The following is a 10,301-nucleotide window of genomic DNA, read 5'->3' on the forward strand; positions in this document are numbered from 1 at the left end:
GGCATTATGTTTTCGTTTATTGCTAATTTAATTTCGTGGAGTAGAGATAGAGCCTCCATATATATGTTAGTGGCATTTTCCACTGTCATGTTGTAGCATATAATCCAATCACTATTTTCATTTCTGAAAACTCCTCCCAAGCCCCCTTTCCCTGGTCCCTATACAGGAGCCATCTATTTTGAGTTTGAAAGTGCCTTGGTCTGATGGGTTCCATTTGATATAGATAGTAGTTTTTGGTGTTAGGTAGTTGCTTTGCTCCATTAGTAGTTTGAACTCCAGAGCTTTGCTTTTGATATGGCATAACTTCAGGAAACATTGTTATTTTTGAAAACTTGCTCATTCCTATAAAGCCAAATATGCCATAGTATTTTTGGGAATAAAACCCCTACCAAAAAAATATTCACGGTAATAAAAGCGGAATAATAATGTAGCACCGAGATACGGTAATTAACAAGAATAAAAGAGTAACAATGATACCAAGATTTTTACGTGGAAAACCCTTCTGAATAAGGGAAAAACCACGACCCCGAGAGGAGCAACTGATATCACTATAGTAAAGAATTTACACTTTGTAGGCCCGAGTAAAATACTACAAAGACCACTACAATACTCAAAAGAAATAACCCTCTTTTGATATTTCACCTCACTACAATATCGCTCACACTCTCTATTTTCTTCACAGACTATTTTCTTATATCCTGTCTGTGAAACCTCACTCTTTCTTTCTAGCTCTCAGATATATTTTCCTCTGAGATTGATGATGTTAAAAATGAGAGCCGAAGCTCTCATTTTATAGGCAAAATACAGCCTACCTCATTTGATATTACAGGTTCTGCAGACTGCTTAATTTGACAAAGAAATCGAACGTGGGCTACTTAGCATCCATATTTGACAAAAGTTAACAAAGGAAGAGAATTCTTCCATAATTCAAGGGCTGGACCCCACAAATCTCCCCCTCCAGTCCCATTCACCCGAAGGAGGTAACATCAGAGGTACTAGTTTGAGTGTATGCCGACAAGTTCTTTGCAAAGCTCGAACTTGTCTCTTGGTACTACCTTGGTTAGCATATCTGCATGATTTTCGCTTGTGTAAATCTTTTTGACCTGTAAAGATTCATTCGCCACCTGCTCACGAATCCAATGATATCTCACATCTATATGTTTGGTCCTTGCATGGTACATAGAGTTCTTGCTAAGGTCTATTGCACTTTGATTGTCACAATAGACGACATACTCCTTCTGATGCAATCCAAGCTCTTGAAGGAACTGTTTGAGCTATATTATCTCCTTGCCAGCTTCAGTAGCGGCAATATACTCCGCTTCAGTTGTAGAGAGTGCAACACACTTCTGCAACCTCGACTGCCATGATATAGCTCCCCCTGAAAATGTAAACAAATATCCAGTAGTGGATTTTCTATTATCAATGTCACCTGCCATATCAGCATCTGTATAGCCCTTCAAGATTGGATCAGATCCTCCAAAGCACAAACAATCTCCTGTGGTACCTCTCAGGTACCTGAGTATCCACTTGACTGCTTCCCAATGTTCCTTTCCAGGATTTTCAAGAAACCTGTTGACAACACCAATTGCGTGAGCAATATCAGGTCTAGTGCATACCATTGCATACATTAAGCTTCCGACTGCTGAAGAATAAGGAACTTTAGCCATGTTCCCTTTCTCCTCCACTGTTGTAGGACACATCTTCTTACTCAACTTTAGATGACCAGCAAGAGGTGTGCTGACTGGCTTAGCATTCTTCATGTTGAAGCGTTCTAGTACACGTTCAATGTACTTCTCCTGAGATAGCCACAACTTTCTACTTGTTCTCTCTCGAACTATCTTCATCCCTAGAATTTGTTGTGCTGGGCCCAAGTCCTTCATATCAAATGACTTGGACAGATCTCCTTTCAACTTTGCTATCAACCCCTTGTCTTTTCCTACAATTAACATGTCATCCACATACAACAACAATATAATAAAGTTATTCTCAGAAAATCTTTTGAAGTATACACATGGATCAGAATAGGTCTTTAGGTATGTTTGACTTTTCATGAATGAGTCAAACTTCATGTACCACTGCCTTGGTGCCTGCTTCAATCCATAAAGACTCTTATTCAATTTGCACACCATGTGTTTCTTTCCAGCTACTTCAAATCCTTCTGGCTGCTCCATATAAATCTCCTCTTCCAAATCTCCATGAAGAAATGCAGTTTTCACATCCAACTGCTCCACTTCAAGATCTAGGCTAGCTGCTAAGCTCAAAATTGTTCGAATAGAAGTCATTTTGACAACAGGTGAGAAAATTTCGTCAAAATCAATACCTTTCTTTTGTTCGAAGCCTTTAACCACCAATCGAGCTTTGTATCTGACCAGCTTGCCATTTCCATCTTTCTTGAGTTTAAAGACCCATTTGCATTTGAGTGGTCTTTTACCCTTTGGAAGTTCAACCAGCTTGTATGTGCCATTTTTCTGTAGAGATTCCATCTCTTCTTGCATAGCTTTCATCCACTGGTTCCTACTATCGGAGCTAGGCAAGCCAAATATATAAAACATTTTTCCTGCTTTCTTCCAAACAATATAATAAACGAGACAAAATTTAAGCGGAAGACTTTAAATCTAAAGCAACTGAGAACCAAAAGTGCGGAAGTTTGAACCAAAATGCTACCCAGAGTCTGGTGTCACTAGCTCACGGACTACTATAGAATACTACAATCAATGTCTGAAAGGAAAATACATCATGTTTGTCTGATACAAGATAAACAAACGAAAAACATGGAAAGGGACTTCGGCCTGCGAACGCCAGCTAGGCTACCTCGAGAGTCCCTGGACTGAAGATAGCTCCCACAAGTCCTACTGCTGTGGTCCGTAAGCTGCTCCCTGATCTGTGCACAAAAATGCACAGAGTGTAGCATCAGCACAACCGACCCCATGTGCTGGTAAGTGCCTGGCCTAACCCCGGCGAAGTAGTGACGAGGCTAGACAGGACCTACCACAAGTAACCTGTACAGATATATCTAACGAGTGCAAGAAAACAATAACAAAATAATACCAAGTAAAGCTGGGAGGGGGACATGCTATCGGGGAGTAACAACTAAAGATAAAATATCGGAAATAAATAGAAGAAACTCCGGTTTCCATGATATATATATATATATTTATAGTGGGCGGCGTGCCACACGATCCCATAATATCATATATAAGTGGACGACGTGCCACACGATCCCATAATATCATATATAAGTGGACGGTGTGCCACACGATCCCATAATATCATATATAAGTGGACGGCGTGCCACACGATCCCATAATATCATATATAAGTGGACGGCGTGCCACACGATCCCAATTCATCTTTATCATAGTGCACAATATGTCACCGGCAACAGAGGCCAATAACCAAGTGGACGGCGTGCCACACGATCCCAATTCATCTTTATCACAGTGCACAATATGTCACCGGCAACAGAGGCCAATAACCAAGTGGACAGCGTGCCACACGATCCCAATTTATCTTTATCACAGTGTACAATATGTCACCGGCAACAGAGGCCAATAACCAAGTGGACGGCGTGCCACACGATCCCATAATATCTGACTTCTTATAGTAGACCCCTTCAGGGGAGAATAACAACTCAATACCTTTAACCTGGCAAGGGTACAACTAACAGCCCAAAATATCCCGACAAGGGAGAATATATATATCAGTCTACACATCCCGGCAAGGGAGTATTCACAACACATTCCTTTTTTTAAAACATTCTTCCTCAACTAACACATTCATGTACGAGCCAACACTCCAAAAGTACACCAATCACAATTCCACCTCAACCGTTCACATTATAAGAAACTCATCAAATAAACAAGGAGATTGTGTCACATTTATTCGAATTAAAAGTAATTAAGACTCACGGTCATACTAGACTCCGGTGCATAGATAACCGTCACCATGCCTATACACCGTACTCCACATTAGCAAGTAGCAAATAACATCATAATCCTATTCCCTCAAGCCAAAGTTAGAACAAACACTTACCTCGAATGCTCCAAACTCAACTCACGCTTCTAGTATAGCTTTACCTCTTGATTCCACCACCAATCCGCTTGAATCTAGTCATAAGTTACTTAATCACATTAATAATTACTAAATGAATCATCCCCAATGCATGAAAATAGATTTTCAAGTTTTTTCCCAAAAAAGTCAAAAATACCCCCGGGCCCACGTGGTCGAAACTCGAGGTTCAGACCAAAACCCGGTTACCCATTCCCCCATGAATCCAAATATATGATTTGTTTTTAAATCGGACCCCAAATTGAGGTCCAACTTCTCAATTTGTAGAAAACCTAGGTTCTACCCAAAACACCCAATTTTCCCCATGAAAATCTTTGATTTGAAGTTGAAATTATGTTAAAAGATGTTAAGGAATAAAGAAATTAAGTTAGAAATCACTTACCAATCGTTTTGGAGAAGAAAAGTTGTTTGGAAAATCGCCTCTTAGGTTTTGGGTTTTTGAAAAGTGAAAAATGACTGAGATTTTCCGAACTTGTATACCTTTCTGAGGACCTGGCGCGGACCGCACAAAAATGTGTTGCGGCCGCGCCGAGTGGGAGAAAAATTGGGGCTTCTCTGAACCCTTCCAGCACGGACCGCACTGTTTTGGTGCACGGCCGCACTGGTTAACCTGAAACCCTAGCCCTCAGACTTCTCCTGAGATAGCCACAACTTTCTACTTGTTCTCTCTCGAACTATCTTCATCCCTAGAATTTGTTGTGCTGGGCCCAAGTCCTTCATATCAAATGACTTGGACAGATCTCCTTTCAACTTTGCTATCAACCCCTTGTCTTTTCCTACAATTAACATGTCATCCACATACAACAACAATATAATAAAGTTATTCTCAGAAAATCTTTTGAAGTATACACATGGATCAGAATAGGTCTTTAGGTATGTTTGACTTTTCATGAATGAATCAAACTTCATGTACCACTGCCTTGGTGCCTGCTTCAATCCATAAAGACTCTTATTCAATTTGCACACCATGTGTTTCTTTCCAGCTACTTCAAATCCTTCTGGTTGCTCCATATAAATCTCCTCTTCCAAATCTCCATGAAGAAATGCAGTTTTCACATCCAACTGCTCCACTTCAAGATCTAGGCTAGCTGCTAAGCTCAAAATTGTTCGAATAGAAGTCATTTTAACAACGGGGGAGAAAATTTCGTCAAAATCAATACCTTTCTTCTGTTCGAAGCCTTTAACCACCAATCGAGCTTTGTATCTGACCAGCTTGCCATCTCCATCTTTCTTGAGTTTAAAGACCCATTTGCATTTGAGTGGTCTTTTACCCTTTGGAAGTTCAACCAGCTTGTATGTGCCATTTTTCTGTAGAGATTCCATCTCTTCTTGCATAGCTTTCATCCACTGGTTCTTTTCTGGATGGGACAACACCTCCTTAAGACTTTCTGGCTCCCCCTCATCACTGATGAGGACATACTCTGTGGAAGGGTACCTGCATGACTCTACCCTTGGCCTCTCTGATCTCCTCAGAGGTTGAGGTTGTTCTTCTCCCTGAGTGGGGTGCTCCACTTCCTCGACACCTTCATCAAGTTGCTCCCCCTGCTCAATAACCTCACCAGGTTGCTCCCCCTGCTCGGCAACCTCGTCGGTCGTACTTTCTGCACTTGTGGGATTGTTAGAAGTAGAAGGAATAGTAACAAAGTTAGGAATTATACCATTCTTCGCCTTTTCTGACATATCAGCAGCAGTTCCAACTTCACTTTCTCGGAAGACTACATCTCTGCTTCTGATGACCTTCTTCTTTACAGGATCCCACAGTCTGTACCCGAACTCTTCATCTCCATATCCGATAAATATGCAGGGAACAGATTTATCATCCAGCTTTGTTCTCTGCTCTTTTGGTACATGTGCAAAAGCTCTGCAACCGAACACCTTCAGATGCGAGTAGGACACCTCCTTGTTGGTCCAAACTCTCTCTGGGATTTCAAACGCCAACGGAACTGATGGACTCCTATTGATCAGGTAACAGGCTGTCTGAACTGCTTCACCCCAGAATGACTTAGGCAGTTTAGCCATTCTGAGCATGCTTCTCACCTTCTCCACAATGGTGCGGTTCATCCTCTCGGCTACGCCATTGTGCTGTGGGGTTCCAGGAACTGTCTTTTCATGTCTGATCCCATGACTTGAACAATACTCTTCAAATTCCCTTGAAGTGTACTCACCTCCATTGTCACTTCGGAGACGCTTTAGCTTTCGACCCGTCTCCCTTTCTACTAGAGCATGAAACTTCTGGAAAACTTGAAACACCTGATCTTTGGTTTTCAAAATATAAACCCATAATTTTCGTGAAGCATCATCAATAAAAGTAACAAAATATTTGTTACCGCCCATTGATTCAATTTCCATTGGGCCGCAAACATCAGAATATACTAAATCAAGTATATTCAATTTTCTTTCAGACGATGTCTGAAATGAGACTCTATGCTGCTTACCAAATAAACAGTAGTCACAAGGTTTTACCGTTGTACCTTTGGCATAAGAAATGAGTGATTTCTTGGCAAGAATCTGCAATCCCTTCTCGCTCATATGACCCATTCTTTTGTGCCACAAATCTACAGAAATCTCATCTTGTGCCGCGTTCAATTCACCTTGGCATATTTCTGCATTTGTCCTGTACAACGTGCCACGAGCAACTCCCTTTGCAATCACCAATGATCCCTTAGTGAGTCTCCACTTTTGATTTGCAAAATAACTCTCGTATCCATCTCGGTCTAAAGCAATTCCCGAGATCAAGTTCATCCGCAAATCAGGTACATGCCGCACATCCTTTAGAACCAATGTGCATCCGACATTTGTCTTGATACAAATGTCACCAATCCCCGCAATCTTTGAGTAACTTGTGTTACCCATTTTCACTGTGCCGAAATCACCTGCTACATATCTGCAAAAAAGATCTCTTACCGGTGTGGCATGGTGAGATGCCGCTGTGTCAACCACCCATTCCGACTCTGGACCTGACAGGTGCATGCATTCCTCTTCCTCATTTATAAAGAGGACAACATTATCATTATTTTGCACCATGGCGGCTGTGTTGTCGTCATTCTTCTGGCCACTGGTTTCACCTTTGCCCTTCCTTGGATTTGGGCAATCTCTTTTGAAGTGACCTGGTTGATTACAGTTGTAGCAATTTCTGACTCTTGATTTGGATCGGTTCTTTGACTTCCCACGAGCTCCGGATCTACCATAGTTGTTCGAACTCCTTTGATAACTCCTGCCTCTACCTTCTGTGATGAGAGTCTGTCCTTGATTTTCAGGCTTCTTTCTCATCTTCTCATTGAGTAGAAGAGCCGATGTGACATCTTTCAACTCAATAGTAGTCTTACCGTGCAGGATGGTTGTTGCCAAATTATCGTACGAAGATGGCAATGAGTTCAATAGCAAGATGGCTTTATCTTCTTCCTATATTTTCACTCCGAGATTGGCAAGTTGTGTGATTAGTCCGTTAAACACATTTAAATGTGACAAAAAATTCGTACCTTCACTCATGTGTAGGGCGTATAACTGCTTCTTCAGGTACAATTTATTTGTCAGCGTTTTGGACATGTATAGGCTTTCCAACCTTGTCCAAATTCCACGTGCAGTGTCTTCATCAATGATGTTATTTACCACATCATCTGATAAGTGCAACCTGATTGCACTAGCAGCTCTTTCATCCAAGTCAGCCCAATCCTCAGCTTTCATGGTATCAGGCTTTTTGGAATCAACATCTAGAACCTTGTGTAATCCTTGTTGGATGAGCAGATCTCTCATCCTTCTTTGCCATGTTGAGAAACCGTTATCTCCGTTGAATTTTGCTACCTCGTACTTTACTCCGGACATTTTTATTTTTCACCAAGTATAGTACTACCGACAGTGAATAGTATTTCAGTGAACGAGCAGAACCTGTGCTCTGATACCAGTTGTTGGGAATAAACCCCTTACCAAAATAATATTCACGGTAATAAAGCGGAATAATAATGTAGCACCGAGATACGGTAATTAACAAGAATAAAAGAGTAACAATGACACCAAGATTTTTTTCGTGGAAAACCCTTCTGATTAAGGGAAAAACCACGACCCCGAGAGGAGCAACTGATATCACTATAGTAAGGAATTTACACTTTGTAGGCCCGAGTAAAATACTACAAAGACTACTACAATACTCAAAAGAAATAACCCTCTTTTGATATTTCACCTCACTACAATATCGCTCACACTCTCTATTTTCTTCACAGACTATTTTCTTATATCTTGTCTGTGAAACCTCACTATTTCTTTCTATCTCTCAGATATATTTTCCTCTGAGATTGATGATGTTAAAAATGAGAGCCGAAGCTCTCATTTTATAGGCAGAATAAAGCCTACCTCATTTGATATTACAGGTTCTGCAGACTGCTTAATTTGACAAAGAAATCGAACATGAGCTGCTTAGCAGCCATATTTGACAAAAGTTAACAAAGGAAGAGAATTCTTCCATAATTCAAGGGTTGGACCCCACAAGTATGAAGGGTAAGATGTCCGACCAGGCAAGGTAACTGTTCAAACTTCACCTTAGCAAGGCATTGGGATTTAAGCCAATTGTGGATTGCATATTTATCCTGGGAATAGCATGGGAAGTTATGAATAGTGCCTATTTGTTCCAATATTGCTTTTGTGTAGGAGCATTTGAAAAAGATATGTTCTCGATACCACAAACACCGCAGAGGCTAGAGTCACAAATGTTTCTCTTGCATAATATTTGTGCAGTGGGAAGTCTATTGTGCACTACGGTTCATAGGAAAGTTTTAATTTTGTTTCGGGTGTTCAGCTTCCATAGCCAGCTGTAATTCTTTCCATCACTGTCTACCCCATCCTTATTAGCTATCATTGTATAAGTTGTCTTCATGGTGAACTCACCATTTGTATTTCTATTATCTAGGAGTAGTTATCTTTTGTCGGTTGAACATGCTTTATGTAAGTACTAAACACTTTGTATTTTATGCTGTCCGATAGGTAGAAGGATATGGCTTCGATATTGATAGTGTTATTGATAATGATATCAGACAGAAGTTGGTGTTGTCCGTGCTGCATGAGAGTCCCTTGGATTAATGATCTAAGGGACCCTTCATTATTAATCCAGATCCCGCCAGGTGTTCATTAAATGTCCATCTCTGATTTTCCAGTGGACTCCTTCTCTACATATTTTACTTCCCTCTACAATGTTTTTTCAGATATAGGAGCCATTTTTATCTTGTATCAGCCAATCCTGTTGGTTATTGCTCTTGTTATATTTGTTATGTAAAACTTTTGACCATAAAGAGTTATTTTCCTTTTTAAACCTCCATGCTAGGGTTTCACTAAATGAATAGTTCTTCCACTTTGATTTGAACAAATCCAGTCCCCCTTTCTTCTTTGATTTAACGACTAAATCATATCTTAATAGGTAGCATTTCTTCTTCTGAGAGGTGCTTCCCCAAAGGAAGTTTCTTTGGATAGTATCTATATTTTTCAATGTGCTTTGCAACAAGATATAGATTTGCATTACATAATTAGGTATGGTCGCTAGAGTAGATTTGATTAGGGTGGCTCTTCTGGCTAACGTCGGGTGATTTATCTTCCAACCCCTAAGTTTATTATTAAGCATGTCAATTATGAATTGAAAGTCCTTTTTGGACGGTCTAGATCTCATCATGGGAAAGCCTAGGCATTTCCCAAACTCATTGGCGCTCTTCATTGCTAGGCATTGGCTAATACTAACCCTTTTATCAGTCAGTCTGTTACTTGAGAAGAAAATCCTAGATTTGCTAAAATTAATAGATTGACCTGAGAAGTTGCAAAATTTATTCAGTGTATCTATTATTGAGTTACAACTCTCCTGATTAGCATCTGCCATGAGGATTAGGTCATCCGCGAAGAAAATATGAGATAACGTGGGGCCATTGTGCTTTAGATTAACTAGATCCCAAAAACAACAATCGATCTCACGGTGAATAAATCGAAATAGCATTTCCATGCAAATGATAAATAGATAAGGGGATAAAGGGTCACCTTACCTAATTCCCCTAGAGGGGTAAAAGAAATCTGTACTAGAGCCGTTGAATAGAAGAGAGGTTGAAGTTGTAGAAATACAAGACATGATTAGATTAATAAGGTCTTTTGGAAACTTTAGGTATGTAAAAGAAAATTTGACAAAAGACCACTCAATTTTGTCAAAAGATTTTTCTAGATCAATTTTAATCATTATTTTTTTTTGTTTTTTCCCTTTTAATTTC

Source organism: Nicotiana sylvestris, chromosome 7 (genome assembly GCF_000393655.2).
Source record: "Nicotiana sylvestris chromosome 7, ASM39365v2, whole genome shotgun sequence".
Taxonomy (NCBI): domain Eukaryota; kingdom Viridiplantae; phylum Streptophyta; class Magnoliopsida; order Solanales; family Solanaceae; genus Nicotiana; species Nicotiana sylvestris.